This window comes from Jaculus jaculus, chromosome 11 (genome assembly GCF_020740685.1).
Source record: "Jaculus jaculus isolate mJacJac1 chromosome 11, mJacJac1.mat.Y.cur, whole genome shotgun sequence".
NCBI lineage: Eukaryota > Metazoa > Chordata > Mammalia > Rodentia > Dipodidae > Jaculus > Jaculus jaculus.
Window position 1 is genome coordinate 24,129,172 of NC_059112.1, and position 17,293 is coordinate 24,146,464.

Here is a 17,293-nt window from a genome sequence, read left to right on the forward strand (position 1 = left end):
CATGGATCTGAGCTGGGGTCCTTTTTTTTTTTGGCTTGTCTGTGTGATCCTTGGGTCATTTGCACTGGGGTTCCTGCTGCTGGAGGTGGCATCGTCACTTCAGTAATAATGTGTGCATCACTAGGGCACACCATTGAAATGCACGCTGTACCCCAGACCTCCTTAGGCTGAATCTGCTGCCAGGTCAATCCCCACACAATGTGTTTGTACATGGAAGCTTTAAGGGATGCATGTAGTCTGGGTCCTGCCCAAACAACAAAGATCCAGGAAAGCATGGTTGCTTCCTTCAGACAGCTCAGAGCGGAAAGGGGCACAGAAAGTCCAGTATCCCATTGTCATTTGATTTCCATCAACCACACAAAGTAACATACTCTGAAACACATTCCCAACATACAGTCCACAGGCCACCTGCCTCGGGAGCTTCCTTTGTGTGGGTTAGAAGGGGGACTTGCTGATGCAAAAGAGCAGGAACTGTGGCCCAGCCCTCCTCAGAACAAGACCTTGATTTTCACCATTACTATGCACATTATAATTGAGAGCTGCCGACCTGGGCGCGGCTTCGATTATGCACAGTGATATGAAGGGAATGCTTAAATACTTTCTCAAAGGTTTAAGGAATCCCTTTGCTCCTCTTCGGTTCAGAAGAATTTGAAGCAGCTGCTCATTCAAAACTGCTTTTATCTTTGGCTGAGGCAATATAAACATCTTTGTGGATGGTACTTAAGGATGGCTCAAATTCCTGGTTATGTATTTTCTACTAGCATGTTTTCCAGGAGCAAATTATAATGCTGTGCTCTGTAATGAGTTGAGCGTGAACATTGTTATGACAATGCCATGACTTTCTTGTTTAATGTTTATACTCATCGAATCAAACAAATTGAAATTGGATTATGTCTGTTGCACATTATAGCAGTTATTATCTAGTTTAAATGCAGGTCTGAAAGAAATAAAATTGATTTTCAGTGCTATTTGGGGACATCCTAGGTTATTGGTATGCTGGTTGAGTTTTCAGTCAGCTTTGTAGGAGGGAGAGAAAGATAAGTGGCTGGGATTTTTTTTCTTCTTCTTTTAATATATTATGCAAATAAACTGTAATATTTCATTCTAATTAGGAAGTATGGTGACTTAAAATCTGGTGATCTGCTTCCCTCTTTTAATAAATCACGTCAGGTTTTTACAGTGGATAATATTTTGAGGAATGTTTTTATTTTTAGAAAAAAAGGAGCATAATAGAGAACAGCCTTATAACACTCAGTTTACGACCGTAACAGCTTCCTTATTTGTCAGGGAATGCAGTGTGATCAGTACCGGAATTTCACATATAACTCGAACCTATTTTTCTATGAGCTAAACCTTGTGTTTTAATTGCCTTTCTTCTGGAGGCACCTTTTGTGTCCCTGCACCAAGTAGACACTGCACCTGTCACTAGGACTCAGATTTAATTTCATGTAGATCCTGCCCAAAAATGAATGTGCTGGTACCAGCGACCGCTGTCAAACCAGGGGATGGCCCAGAGTGCGCAAAGGCAAGGAGAGTGTGGCCTCCTGGAAGCGGTGACTCCAGGTCTGGACCCTGACTCCTAAGCAAGTATTTGCAACTGAAAGTATGTGCTTTAAAGTGTAAAAGTGTTTCGTGCCTGGTCTGGGGAGATGGCTCAGTGGGTAAGAGCGCTTTCTGCATAAGCATGAGGACCTGAGTTCAATCCTTAGCGCCCATGTAAAAAGCTAGGCATGGGGGCTGGAGAGATGGCTTAGCGGTTAAGCGCTTGCCTGTGAAGCCTAAGGACCCCGGTTTGAGGCTCGGTTCCCCAGGTCCCACGTTAGCCAGATGCACAAGGGGGCGCATGCGTCTGGAGTTCGTTTGCAGAGGCTGGAAGCCCTGGCGCGCCCATTCTCTCTCTCTCCCTCTGTCTTTCTCTCTGTGTCTGTCACTCTCAAATAAATAAATAAAAAACGAACAAAAGATATTAAAAAAAAAAGCTAGGCATGCCTGTAACTCTACTGCTGGGTGTCGGGGTAGAGACAGAAGGATGTTTGGGGCTCACTGGTCATCAGTGTACCTGAAAATCAGGGAGTTCCAGGTTCACTGAGAGACTAGCTTGGGGGGGAAATAGTGACAGATGAGGGTACCCAGTGTCTTCCTCTGGCCTCAGCTCATGTGCACACAGCTGTGTGCATCTGCACACACATGTGCGTACACCACACACACTACATATACCAAGAGTAAATAAAAACTTAAATGTGTTTTTAATTTTTGTTTGCAAGTAGAGAGAGAGCGTGCGGGCATGCGAATGGGCATACCAGGGTCTCTTGCCAATGCAAATGCACTCCAGGTGCATGTACCACTTTGTGCAACTGTTACGTGGGTGCTGGGGAATTGACTTTGCAAGCAAGCACCTTCCATCACTGAGCCATCTCTCTAGCCCATAATAAAAATTTAAAAGCATTATATGCTAATTACACTTTTTGAAAAATAGAATAGATATTAGCTTATTAAATGTAACCGTTAGTGTTGAATATGTTGTTTATTGTATGCAAGTAATGTACGTTTTGCTGAAAATACTGTGAGAAACAGTTGTCACATCTCTTCTTAGGGTTGATAATTTGCTAAAAGGCTTCACACTGAATGTTATGCCAGGGTGGTTATTTATTATGGAGAAAAGAAACTGATTAAAAGGAGGCATGGTGGGGCTGGAGAGCTGACTCAGCAGTTAAAGGTGCTTGCTTGCAATGCCTGCTGGCCCATGTTCAATTCCCCAGAACCCATGTAAAGGCAGATGCAGAAAGTGGCACATGAGTCTTGAGTTCATTTGCAGAGATGAGGTCCTGGTGTGCCCATGTATTCATATTCTCATATTCATTCTCTCTGTGTCTAATAATTTTTAAATATTTTATTTATTTGAGGGGGCCGAGAATGGGCATGCCAGGCCTCTAGCCACTGCAAATGAATTCCAAAGGCCTGTGCCACCTTGTGCATCTGGCTTACATGGGTACTGGAGAATCGAACCTGGGTCCTTTGGCTTTGCAAGCAAGTGCCTTAATCACTAAGCCATCTCTCCAGCTTTCACAAGGGAGCCGTGGGAAGAGGTACATAGGTCAGGGTTCAGGTAAGGCACCTCCACCTGAACCATGCAACGTTGTCCCTGGGGAGTCGTGAACAGCATAACTCACCTGGCCTTGCTGTGCCACAGAAGCCAAGAATATTGCCATCCCAGCCAGCTTGGGGGTCAAGAATTTTTATGAGGGCTGTGCCACATACTCATGGTTGGTTGGGCCAGGAGGCAGTTTCAGCCTCTGGTACCTGCAGAGGTGGAGCCAATAGCTGTCACAGTGTGCTTTCAGCCATCCGGCAGCCCCATCTAATTGCTCGTCCACCCTGCTATAGGAAGGGAATGAAATATCACATCCAAGGAAGGCCAGCAACCTCCTTTAATGGGGGAACAGGTGCATCTCCACACTTGGTGACATTTGTGCTGGGTGTTGAACATGAATCCTCACATCCCTAGCCCCAGCCCCACTTCTAGCCTGGGCTGTGTCCAGACACAGTTGCCTGAGCAATTGGTTATAAATCAGTCTGGTATATAACAGGCATCATTCGTCATAGATGCCTCACATCGTCGTCAGTTCACAGTGGTCTCCCTTGAAAGCCACTTGCTCCCGTGCTAACCAGAGAAGCCTAATGCAAAACTGTCAGCCTAGAGCTTGACACTTAGCAGGTGTATCACAAATATGCAACAAATGCCTACAGTGTTTGGTTTTGTAAATTGTGAACATTAAGATGATATTTTTGTATACACCTGTTTTATGTTTTAGCAAATCCAAACAAAACTTCCTAGTCACACCAGGCATAGTGGTGCACGCCTTTAATCCCAGCACTCGAAGAGGCAGAGGTAGGAGGATAGCCGTGAGGAGGATAGCCATGAGTTCAAGGCCACCTTCAGACTACAGAGTGAATTCCAGGCCAGCCTGGGCTGGAATGAGACACTACCTTGAAAAACTGAAAGAAAAAACAAACAAACAAAAAACCTTCTTAGTTACTTCTTGATTTTCCATGTCTGTTTCTTATTTTATTTCTTTGTAAAAAAAAAAAAAGAAGAAGAAGAAGAAGAAGAAGAAGAAGAAAGAAAGAAAAGAAAAAGATTGCCTGGGAGTCTGAATACAACACAGCCAAAGTCCTTCTCTCATTTTGTTAAGTGGTCAAATAACTTATTCTTGCCCAGAAACAATTAGAAGGAGGAAATATTCCACGCACATACTCTAATCATCGAAAGATCTTTTATTCTCCTTTCATACTTTTATTTTGGCCAGCAGTCTGGCTTAAAATTTTGTCACTTGGCCAACTGGACACTTTTCTGCGTCTTTGTAGATGGGGGGGTGGGTGGCGGAGGGCAGAGTTAAGAGTGTCCCTGTGATCTTGGCTTCAAATCAGCAGTTGATAAAAGGTGCGGCAGGAAGGAGAAGCCGGGCCTGGAGAGGTGAGCTGCTTGCGTGGCGTGGGTAAATGATCAAGGGACCCGGCGAGTCCTAGCTCAGTTCACCACGCGCGGGCCTCTCGAAATCTATAGTTACCTCTTTATCAGCTTGCAGTTCACCGTCTGCTTTGTGGCCGTCCGCGGCTGTCAAGGCTCCCCTGGCTGTGGATTGCAAACCGGAGGTTGGAATGAACTTTTCTTTCCAAGTCCTGAGCATGCATGCACAAAAGGGTCACATTGGTCACAGAGGATGGGGAGGCTCCAGGCTTCCCGGCACGCCCCCTCCGGGACGCGCTCCCTGCGGCTGCGAGCACCTGGCGCGAGCATCTGGCGGGAGCATCTGGCGGGAGCGCCCCGGGAGGCTGCGGCTCAGCAGCCAATGGGCGGCGGCGGCGGCGGGGCCTGGCGGGCGGGGCGGGAAGCAGCTCCTTGAACTTGAGACGCCAGGACCGGCGCGCTGCTGGTTTAAAAGGACGGCGCCCCGGCTGTCTCGGAACGGGGCACCCAGGACGGGCTCCTGGCACCCGGGACAGCATCCTTGACCCACCCAGGGACCCAGGTGAGGAAGCGGGGAGGAGTGGCGCGCCTTTGTCTGCAGGTGCCTTCCCGGCTGGGCTTGGGGGCGATGAGTCTCCCCCCCCACCACCACCACCCCCAGCCCCAGGGACAAAGGCTGAGCCTGGTCCAGGGCGGTGGGCAAGGCTGAGCTGGGGGGCTTCCCGCCTCGTTGAAGGACTGAGTTGTGGTTGTATGAGACCGGGGAAAATGGGGGGGGGGCGTGTGGACCGTCCTTGCATCCCGATTTTCCAGCTTTGCAGGAAGCGTTTCGGTGATGGGCTATTGACGGTCTATACTGGACGTTTCTGCGATGGCCAGCGTTGTGTGGTTGAGTCAGAGAGTGTGTTCATCTCACATGGCCCCTCCAATGCCCACTTGTCTTTTTTTCTAAATGAGGGGTGAAAAACACTGCAGTGTGTTTTTAAACCAACATTTGAAATCAAAGCCATACCCTTTGTGAGGAAAGACTACATTTCCAAATAGTTTTAATTGTACAATTTAGAATATTGGTGTGGCTTCCATGTGAGAAAATGGCTCGAACTCCCCCCCTAAAATGTAGAAAACACAGCCAACTTATCACGTGCCTGTTCTTGGCGTTGGAAAAGTAGTATTTTCAAGAGAGGGAGAGAGTAAGAAAAGGGTAGCTAGATTTAAATATTGCTTACCACTCTTGGTTAAATTCTCAAGGCACCTTTGCCTTTTCTAGCTTTTGTGTTTCCCTGTTCCAGCATTGTAACCAGGCACTTCTTATCGATCCCCTAATGAATGCGTGGCTGTGAATCTTCATTACTGCTGTGGGCGGGAGGCGGTGCGGGAGAAGGCAGGCTAGTCTCTTTCCTTCCTTTTATAACTGCAGCCACAGCCCGCCTCCCTCGTGAATGGGCGATGCTGCCTGCCTTCTTGGGGAGTTTCTCAGATCATCGGGCACTCTGTCCCTCCTCCAGTCCCTTGCTCTGACATCAAAAAAAAAAAAAAATCACTTTAAGTTTTCTTCCTGGAGGACAGATCTTTGCTGCTTCCTGCTTTTCAGCTCTCTGCTTGTTATACAAGTTATCCATGGCTTTGTTCTCTCACATGAGTGGGAATTTAAGTATTGACCGAGGAAAAAGACTTTTCCACAAAGTGGCTTGAAAGAAGGCGCCGAGGTTCGGGGCTCGGTGGTGAGAGCCCCACTTTGATAGCAGCTGAAGCCTGTCTGACTTCTCATAGCTTGTGAACGCTGGAGGGGTCTTTGCCATTGCACTTCTCCTGTGTGCTGGGCATTGGCCTAGGGGATTGAGTGATGGGCACATAGGGTGCCTTCTTGCATTCTGGAAGCTCACACTTTGCTGGCAGAGCGCTTGTGGTGCCAGGAACACGCCTGAGGAAGGAACCGAGTGGATGGTAATTGAGGGTACGTAGGATGGCACAATGCTGCGGTCCTGGAGGTACGAACAGGTGGGGTCCATGTCCTCTCCACTCTCCAAGAGGAGGAGCATCACGAAGCTCAGTGGCTCCTAGTGTACTGGAATCAGTCTTAACCTTGCTTACTTTGACCTCAGGAAGCTCTCGGGGGGCAGGGGGTGCTAGAGTGCAGTCTGAAACGGCTTGAGCGTTGTTCATTTAGACATGGTCATTCCAGTCCATTACAAAAACTATTAGCTGTGCAGTCTCCTACTCTCACCAGAGCAGCTTTTTTCTTGAACAGACCCTCAAAATGAGTTTCGTTTTGTGCCACTGACTGAGCAAAGCCGTGCATCTGTCCGTAATTCTCCAGGTGTTGGCATGAGTTACGGGAAGGTGTTTGGAAAAGCCTCTCTATATAATCTAAATGTGGGGGGCGTGGGTGCCTGTAACTTCTTACCTGTTTTTCAGCTCCTACAAGTTTCTAGGGTCGTGCGCTACGTAGCACTATAACTTGCTCTTTTCTAAAGTGTGTTAAACACAGAACGACTTTTTTTATTTTTTTTGAGAAGTTCTTCGAACTTTGGATTCCTCGGGTCCTGGTATGGACTTGGCATAGGATGTTCCTTATAGATAATTGAATTCTTGAAGGGGAAAATAAACGAATGTAGACAGAAGTGGTTCAGGGATGATTCTGTTCAGCAAATAGGCAGCATTTGTGTAGCAGACACTTTCAAAGTACACAGATAATGAGAAAGTCTCTATTCAAAGAAGCAGGAGAGAAGTGAGGAGAGCTTTTTAGGAGGCAGGGTCACAGAGCTACATACAGGATGCAAACAGAGTGGCTCGGTAGGGAGGGGTCCGTCCTAGAAGCTGGGCTGGAAGGCTCAAGGTGGTTTTTTGTTGTTGTTGTTGTTTGTTTGTTTTGTGTTTTCCAAGGCAGGGTCTCACTGTAGCTCAGGCTGTTCACTCTGAATTCACTCTGTAGTCTCAGGATGGCCTTGAATTTATGGCGATCCTCCTATCTCTGTCTCCCAAGTACTGGGATTAAAGGCGTGTGCCACCATGCTTGGCTTTAGGCTCAAGGCTTTTGAAGAAGCCAGTGGTCTGTGCTGGGACACCTGAGCAAGTGGGAATAAGATCTCCCAGGTACAGACAGAGGGCGGTACTGTGATCTACTCCACGCAAAACCATCTTGGAGGATTCTGTCGAGGAGAATGGCTACTGAAAGCAGGAGTGGAAACAGGGGTCCAGGGAGCTAGCTCCCAGTGATATCAACACACGCCACAGGGCGTAGAAAAGAGCAGGCAAGGCAGAGAAAGTTGCGGAGACAGAACCGGCAGGGGTGAATATAGACGATTCAAAAAGGGGAGTGACCTAGGAGCAATTCTTTGGTTATTTCTGTAGGGAATACATGTTAATAGAAGTAATGATTGTTCAAGGACAAAGTTATTAAGCAGTGGAGTGACTCATTTAAATTTATGTTGTGTCAAGACCTTGACTTAATTTTGTTTCATTCTGCAGTGTGGATGAGAACACACCCAGTGGAGGCTTTATGCCTTTGACCATTTTCCTAAGTCATTTTTACCCTTCAGTGCTTGTCATTTTCTACTCATTATCAGATACTTGAGCATTATTCTTTGCTTAAAACTAAGGGATCAAAATAAGAAAAGAAGACAAGTTTAAGCCTTAATCTATATATAAAATTGTTCATCTTTGCTCCCAGTTTTGTTTTGTGAGTTTTTTTTTTTCAAGGTACGTTCTCGCTGTAGCCCAGGCTGACCTGAATTCACTATGTAGTCCCAGGGTGGTCCCAAACTCACAGTGATCCTCCTACTTCTGCCTCCTGAGTGCTGGGATTAAAGGCATGTGCCGCCACGCCAGGGAGAGAGAGAGAGAGAGAGAGATTGAGAATGGGTGTGCCAGGGCCCGAGCCAGTGCAAACGAACTCCAGGTGCATGCACCACCCTGTGCACCTAGCTGTATGTGGGCACTAGGGAATGGAACTTGGGCTCAGTTGTTAAGCTTTGCAGGCCAAGTGCCTTAACTACTGAGCAATCTTTCCAGCCCTTTGCTCCCAGTTTTTATAAGAAACCACTGATAATTGAATTTGAAGACTTATCTCACATGTAGCATCCTCTGTAGTTCTAACAACTGATAGACATTTTCGTTAAATATTTCAAATTAAAGAGAGCTGATGCCCTTAGCAATTTGGCAGGAAATTCACTGAACATGTGGGGAGCTAAGAAAGCCATTTCTTGATGCATGAAAAGTAGAAAAATAAAATGCAAGTACGCTTCAAGTTACATTGGGGTTATATCCCTATGAACCCATTGTAAATTTAATTTTTTTTTTAATTTTTTGTTGTTATTTTATTTATTTATTTTAATTTGATTTATTAGTTTTCTTATTTTATTTATTTTTTAGAGCGACAGACAGAGAGAAAGAGGCAGAGATAGAGAGAATGGGCACGCCAGGGCCTCCAGCCACTGCACATGAACTCCAGACACGTGCGGGCCCCTTGTGTATCTGGCTAACGTGGGTCCTGGGGAATCAAGCCTCGAACCGGGGTCCTTAGGCCTCACAGGCAAGCGCTTAACCGCTAAGCCATCTCTCCAGCCCGTAAATTTAATTTTTTAAATTGTTTTTGTTTATTTTTATTTATTTATTTGAGAACGACAGAGAGAGAAAGAGGCAGAGAGAGAGAGAGAGAGAGGGAGAGAGAGAGAGAGAGAGCGCACACCAGGGCCTCCAGCCACTGCAAACGAACTCCATACGTGTGTGCCCCTTGTGCATCTGGCTAACATGGGTCCTGGGGAATCGAGCCTCGAATCGGGGTCCTTAGGCTTCACAGGCAAGCGCTTAACCGCTAAGCCATCTCTCTAGCCCATAAATTTAATTTTTAAAAATATTTTTTTATTTCGTTGCAAGGAAAGAGAGAGAATGGGCATACCGGGGCCTCCAGTCTCTGCAAATGAATTCCAGATTCATATGCCACTGTGCATCTGGCTTTAAGGGGGTACTAGGGAATTGAACCCGGGTCATTAGGCTTTGCAGGCAAGTGCCTAACTGCTAAGCCATCTCTCCAGCCCATATTTCAAATATAAGCAAAAATGCCTTCAAGATACCTACTGAACATCTACAGTGTTGGTTGTTTCCTGTGTTGATCACATGTTTCCCTGGGAACTGAGACTCACTGCTCAGCATTACAAAAGAGCATTGTACGGAATACTACTGGCCTGGGAAAAGATGATCAGAATTCAAAGGACAGTTGCAGTTGCATTCATATCACTTCCCCACCGTCATAAAGCTAAAAAACCATCAAGTCAAGCCACTTGAAGTGGAGGGAAGGCTGGTAGCTGGTTTCTGAAGGGATTTTTCTGCCACCTCCTTTTCTTGCAGAATTATGAACTTAAAAGCTAATGGCATCTTCATCAGGGAACTTGAGTTTTGAAAACAACTTTGCTTTTGTTAAAAACAAAATTGATGCAGAAAACATTCCATCTGCAGACAATATTCTGAACAGATCGGTGGGGGGGGGGGGCAGGAGTGACAGGGGCTGCCAGCCTTTCTGATCTGAAAACCTGGACTGGTTACCCTACACCTCGTAAGCTTGCGTGGAGATGAATAAATTATGACAGCTGAAATAATTATGATAGAAGGGAAGCAGCTGCCGAGAGTGCAGTTGTCAATTGGGGCTGAGCTGGCCTGATTCTGTCATGTCAGAGCATGCTCGTATTTTCCAGACTACCTGAACGTGCTATTTCCACGGATCTGTGGTGGTCTTTCCCATCCCTCCCCCCTTCCTTCCTTCCGATATTCTAAGAGTCACAGCCCGTGAATGACATTTTCAAAATAAAATGGCAGGGCCCCCACATGCCCACATAGAGACTCTTTTTTTTTTTTTTTTTTTTTTCTTTCACAAAGTAGGTGTTCATGGAAGATTTCCACAAAGAGGTTTCCTTGGTTTGTTGTTGGCACGGGAGCTTGAACCCAGGGCCTCATGTCTACCACTAAGACATGTCCACAGCCTGGCCTTTAGAGTCTCAAGCATATGCAAATTGGAAAAGCTCTTATTCCTAAATCTTGGTGCGGAATGGTGAGGTTGTGGGTTGAGGCCATCTCCAAGGGCTCATGTGCCAGCAAGCCAGTCCCTGCTTGGGTGGTGTGCAGTCAGGCTCCCATTGCTGGCAGGAAACACCTGGCCAAAGGCAGCTTGTAGCGGGGGCGGGGTGGGGAGGTTCATTTTGGCTTACAGACTGGAGAGGAAGCTCCACGATGGCAGGGCCTGCTGCAAACTCTAGGCAAAGACGCCAGGCTTAACATGGTTAGTAGGGAATCGAACCTGGGCCTTCAGACTTTGCAAGCAATCTCTCCATATCCTGATTTCCTCTAACTCTCGTATCATGGTGCATCCACTAAACTGCAGTGTAAGCAAAGGCCTTCACCAGACCCAAGCAGGTGTCAGTGCCATGATTTTGAACCTCCAGGCTTTACTTACGTATTAATTAGAGACAGAGAGAGAGATAGAGAGTGAGAATGGGCATACCAGGGCCTGTAGCCACTGCAAACGAACTTCAGACACATGTGCCACCATGTGCATGTGGTTAACGTGGGACCTGGAAGATAGAGCCTGGGTCCTCAGGTGTTACAGGCATGTGCCTTAACCACTAAGCCATCTCTCCAGCCCTTAAATATTTTATTTATTTATTTATTTATGAAAGAGAGAGGCAGATAGAGAGAGATAGCAGGTACACCAGGGCCTCTAGCCACTGCAAACAAACTCTACACTCATGCATCATCTTATACATCTGGCTTATGTTGGTACTGGGGACTCAAACCTGGGTCCTTGGGCTTCACAGGCCTTAACCTCTAAGCCATCTCTCCAGCCCTATGTGAAGAATTTTCGTGACTGCAACACAAAGTAGACTAATACATTCACAGAATAATTTCTACTTGGTCTTGAAATTTGTCACTATAATAATTATTCTGCCACTTTATCCCATCACAGGACCTCATACTTAATTTATGCTGTGGTCGTAATTATTATAGGTTGTTCTGTCTGAATTTCTTTCTTTTTCCTTTAGTAGCACTAGATATCAAATACCATCTTTTTTGTTCATTTATTTATTTATTCATTTGAGAGTGACAGGCACAGAGAGAAAGAAGAAGAGAGAGAGAGAGAATGGGCGCGCCAGGGCCTCCAGCCACTGCAAACGAACTCCAGACGCGTGTGCCCCCTTGTGCATCTGGCTAACGTGGGTCCTGGGGAATCAAGCCTCGAACCAGGGTCCTTAGGTTTCACAGGCAGGCGCTTAACCACTAAGCCATCTCTCCAGCCCTCAAATACCATCTTGAAATTGTAAATAATTCTTTAACAGGGAGCTCTGAGTTTTCATTTTGCACTGGCCTCCACACACTACTTGGGCCATGCTTGTGTACACCACACACTCAACCGCTGGCTCACATCAGCACCTGGGGGAAAGGCTGCAGGCATTTTCTGTAAAGACCAAAGACTTTAGGGATTGCGGGATGATTAGGGGCTGTGGCTCAATGAGTCAGTTGTGTTTATCACATACACACCACCCTTTCATACAACTAAGGGTGTGGCTGTGTTCCAAAAAATTGCTTCCATCACAAAACACAGGGGCCAACGTAACAGGTCAGGCTTTTGATAGTCTCTCATCTAAAATGATCCTAACTGGGGCTGGGGAAATGGCTCAGCGGTTAAGGCGTTTGCCTGTAAAGCCTAAGGACCATGGTTCGTTTCCCCAGGACCCATGTAAGCCAGATGCACAATGGGGCATGTGCGTTTGCAGTGGCTGGAGACCCTGGCATGCTCTTTCTCTCTCTCAGATAAATACATAACTAAAAATACATAAAAGGACCTAACTGGAACCAACCCAGTAGCTGAAATGGAGACTCTTTGTCCTCTGGGAATCAGAAGGCTTGCTGACCTCTGGCCAAGTTTGTGGAATGGCCCCCCAAAAATAACCAGTCCCCAGAGATAAGTTCTGCATTCTCTAACTTCCGTAATTGGCAGGCTGTTCAGTCTCCACATTTGTGTCTTGTGTTGAGGTGGTGTGTTTGTTCCAGTGTCCTATAGTAACAAAAACAGTGGGTAACAGGAAGGCAGATTCAAGCTGTGGGAACAGGACAGTGTAGTAGTGGCATTGAAGGCCTTGTTAAGATTTTCTTGAAGCCAAGTCTGGTGGCACAGGTTGGTAATCCCAGCTACTTGAGAGCCTGGGCCACTTAGCAAGAACCCATGTCAAAAAAAAAAAAAAAAAATTCCTATACAACAACAATAATAACAAAAAATTTTAGGCCAGGTGTGGTGGCACATACTTTTAATCCTATCACTCAGAAGGCAGAGGTAGGAGGATTGCCATGAGTTCAAGACCAGCCTGGGACTACAAAGTGAGTGCCAGGTCAGCCTGAGCTAGATAGACACCCTACCTCAAAGTAAATAAATAGCAAAATAGATTTTTTTTAAAGGCTGGAGAGATGGCTCAGTGGTTAAAGGTGCTTGTTTGCAAAGCCTGGCAACCCAAGTTCAATTCCCCAGTACCCATATAAAGCCAGATGCATAAAGTGGCGCATGTATCTGGAGTTCATTTGCAGCAGAAGGAGGCCCTGGCATGCCCATATCCATTCTCTCCCCCCCCCCTTCTCTCTTAAAGAAATATTTTTTAAAGTTTTTAAAAAAATTATATTGTATTGAAGAAAATAAAAGATGCTGGAAAGAGAGCATTTGCTTATGAAAAAAATAACCTTACTGAATAGAAAGAATCTCTATGCTTTTCCACTGTGCCGAAAGCCAACCCTTGGGCTGGAGAGATGGCTCAGCGGTTAAGAAAAAAAAAAAAAAAAAAAAAAGCCCAATGACCCTGGTTCATTTCTCCAGTACCTATAGAAAGCTGGATGCTTAAAGTTGTGCAGGAGTCTGGAGTTCGTTTGCAAGTGGCTAGAGGCTCTGGTGTGCCCATTCTCTTTCTATGCAAATAATTTTTTTTCTTTGTGTAAACAAATAAATATATTTTGGGGGTTTTGTTTTGTTTTGTTTATTTGGTTGTTTGTCTGTCTTCTTTTGAGGTAGGGTCTCACTCAGGTCCAGGCTGACCTGGAATTAACTATGTAGTCTCAGGGTGGCCTCGAACTCACTGCAGTCCTACCTCTGCCTCCTGAGTGCTGGGACTAAAGGTGTGCACCACCACGCCCGGCTTTATTTTGTGGGGCTTTTTTTAAATTGTTTTTGTTTTGTTTGTTTGTTTGTTTTTCTAGGTAGGGTCTCGCTGTAGCTCAGGCTGACCTGGAATTTACTATGTAGTCTCAGGGTGGCCTCGAACTCATAGCGATCCTCCCATCTATCTCCCAAATACTGGGATTAAGTGTGCACCACTATACCCAGATAAACCTTTTTTCTTTTTTAGGCCAATTCTAGCCGAGTCAATGTGGCCCTGTCAGGGAGGATGCCCAGGTCATCTTCTCCTGTGGCCTTCAGCTGATCCTTTGCCTTAGCACATGTGGATGTTTTGTCTTGGGTCCTTTCCCTAAATAACAAACTGAAGTTTATTTCTTAAGTACAAACAGAGAAAATTATCTGGGGAGCCCGTAAATCTTGATAGAGATCAATATAGAAGGGAAATTTCTATATTGATTACTATGAGTAGAGGAGCTGTTTTTTATTCAGACAAATGTGTCCAAGAAGAAATGTGGTTAAGAACCCCGGAAGCATCATAGCTGTTTCTGCTGGAGATGGTCAGAGGACAGAGTCACTGCTTTCTTCTGATGGAGTCACAAGAGATGAATGATCTTCCAAGAACTTGTGTCCTACCCATTCTGGTGAAATATATGTTCTACTAAAGTTTCAGATGACATAACAATGGATATGAACCGAAATCATTCTTAAAAATGTTGTCTGTGGGGCTGGAGGGATGGCTTAGTGGTTAAGGCATTTACCTGCACAGCCAAAGGACCCAGGTTTGATTCCCCAGGACCCATGTTAGCCAGATGCACAAGGGGGCGCATATGTCTGGAGTTTGCAGTGGCTGGAAGCCCTGACATGCCGGTTCTCTCTTTCTCCCTCCCTTTCTCCCTCCCTCTTTCTCTGTCAACTAACTAAATAAATAAATAATTTTTTAAAGTGTTGTCTGTGATCTCGGTCAGGGAGAAAGAAACCCAGCCAACTCCATAGGCATCATCCCCTTAGCTTCTTGAACGTGTGCTTGGGACTCAGGAAGGGAGATGCTCAGTTATTCATTCATTCCTAAGTGTTTATTGATTGATTACTCGCTGCCAGCCAGCGTGATCGAGGGGCCCAGGCCCTGTGGGGATGGGGAGAAAGGGTGAGCCAGTGCGCAGGTGGTTGTGAATTTCCTGTGAGGAGGGATCCAGTGGAGCCCACCCAGGAGGACAGGGCAGAAAACAGAGAAAAGCCCCAGGGCAGGGACAAGACTGGTGTTTGAGAGCCCAGTGTGGCAGGGAGGAGGAGGTGGCGAGTTTGAGGGTGATTGTAAACTGGGGAGAAACAGGAAGCAAATGTGAACAAACCAAACTCTTAGTAACGTGTATCAACATCAGTTTTGGGGAGATGGGGTTGGGGGGTTGCGGAGCTGGAGCTCTTCTAACAAGGAGTTGGATCCAGAGAGGAGCCAAGTGAGGCCCAGGTGCCAAGAGCCTGGGACCACACAGGGCCGCAGAGGACGAACCAGCCAGGTAGAGCCTAGGCTGTTGTGTGTGGAGGGAATTCCCCACCTGTGAACCCTAGATCCCGCCTTTATAAAATGTGTTTCAGAAACAGGGCAGCCTGACCTGGTAAAGCAGTCTATAGGTATGAGCTCCTATTTTTGGGGGGCGGGAAGGGGAAGGTGGTTTCAAGGTAGGGTCTCACTTCAGCCCAGGCCGACCTGGAATTCACTGTGTAGTCTCAGGGTGGCCTGGAACTCACAGTGATCCTCCTTCCTCTGCCTTCCGAGTGCTGGGATTAAAGGTGTGCACCACCATGCATGGCTTTTGCCATGGTTATTTCAATAGTACTAACCAGGCTGGAGACATGGCTTAGGGGTTAAGGCATTTGCCTGCAAAGCCTATGGACCCAGGTTCGATTCTCCAGGGCCCATGTGAGCCAGATGCATGTGGTGGTGCATTTGTCTGGAGTTCGTTTGCAGTGACTAGAGGCCCTCTCCTCCCACCCGCCGTCTCTAATAAATAAAATAAAATAAAATTAATAGTAGTTAACAATTTTCTTTGTATTGGAATTTAGTTTTTATTATTAATTTTTATTTATTTGAGAGTGGCAGACACAGAGAGAAAGACAGAGAGAGAGAGAGAGAATGGGCATGCCAGGGCTTCCAGCCACTGCAAACGAACTCCAGATGCATGCGCCCCCTTGTGCATCTGGCTAATGTGGGTCCTGGGGGATTGAGCCTCAAACCAGGGTCCTTAGGCTTCACAGGCAAGCGCTCAACCGCTAAGCCATCTTTCCAGCCCTGAATTTAGTTTTTAGATATTACTGATTTGCCAGCTATCAGGAGCAGTTGCATTGAAATGTTTTAGTGCCCAATACTCCTCTTTCTGCCAGAAAAAGTGGGGGATGACTGTGTAGTGATAGTCCAGAGTTGCCTTGTAAACCCAGAAACCCACCTGAGGTATGGCTGACCCACAAGAGACCTCCAAGTGCCAGGTACCTAGAGTTGAAAGGAATTCACCCACAGGTTCAGTGAAGCCTTACCTTACACAGTTTGTTTCTGGTATTTTTTTGGAAGGGGGATTCATTGATTGATTGGATGTGCCAGGGCTTGTTCCTACTGCAAACAAACTCCAAACACATGCACTGTTTTGTGCATCTGGCTTGATGTGGGTATTGGGGAATTGAACCTGGGTCTTCAGGGTTTGCAAGCAAATGCCTGTAACCACTGAGCCATCCTCCCAGCCCTGGTTGATGTTTTCCGTACACGCTATACAAGCGCAGTACCACTGAGCCACATCGCATACACATCACCTTGATTTACCTAGGAGTCATGTCTGTGCCTGGCTGGGAACTTGTGCCCTCCAGGAACTGCTTGTACATTGAAAGAACTGTCGTCTTCCCTTCTCAGTATCAGAGTCTTTATTTTATTTATTTATTTATTTATTTTTACGACATCTCCATCGGAGAGGCGCCTTCGGGATGTTGAGCGTTCTTGGATCTCCATCTCTTTTCTGGAAGGAAGTCGGTATATGGCTTCATAATTCACCTATGATTTATTTGACAGAGGGAAAGAGGGGGAGAGAGAGAAAGAGAATGGGGACACCAGGGCTGCCAGCCACTACGAAGGAACTCTAGATGCACGTGCCACATTGTGCATCTGGTTTACGTGGGTTGTGGGGAATCGAACCGAGGTCCTTTGGCTTTGCAAGCGCCTTAACCGCTAAGCCATCTCTCTAGCCCTATAATGTTATTCTTTAATGATCCCTTGAACTGCTCCCTTGGAACCATGGCTTGGCATGTTTCCCCTCCCGAAGCAATGTAAGTTTCAAGTAAATTTCCTTTCATGTAGTAAAGAAAGGTTTTTGTGTTTGGCTTTTCTTCTGTAAGAGTGCCCAAACTAAAGCTGATGCTCCTTGATTTTTGTTTCCTTCAGAGATGAACTTGGAAAAACCTTATTTCCTGGTTGCTTTGAAATACTCTGTCTCCCCCCCCCCCAACCACCACCACCAGTGAGCTGGTGGGTAACTTGTGTCTCCTCTTTGGTACCATGAGAAAGTCCTTTGTTTGGAAGAATGTGGTTTGAATTTCAATATCCCTGTACCACTGTAAATCTTGTCATGCTTTACAAATGGGAACTGTGACACCCTGGCCCCAATTCATGGTGCTGGTGGCAGGAGCGAGTAGGAAGC

General features: G+C 46.3%; 1 protein-coding gene across 12 annotated transcripts in view; it reads left to right on the top strand.

Annotated features, from left to right (window-relative positions):
* Apbb2 (amyloid beta precursor protein binding family B member 2) overlaps positions 1-17,293 on the top strand; it is a 363,904-nt gene that overhangs the window by 313,056 nt on the left and 33,555 nt on the right. For 2 of the 12 annotated variants that reach the window (XM_045161214.1, XM_045161215.1), the window contains exon 1: positions 4,896-5,030. The exons of the other annotated variants lie outside the window; for them this stretch is intronic. The gene's annotated coding sequence lies outside the window, so the exon portion shown is untranslated. Of the gene's footprint in view, positions 1-4,895; positions 5,031-17,293 lie in introns of those variants that run through there. 12 annotated transcript variants of the gene reach the window in all.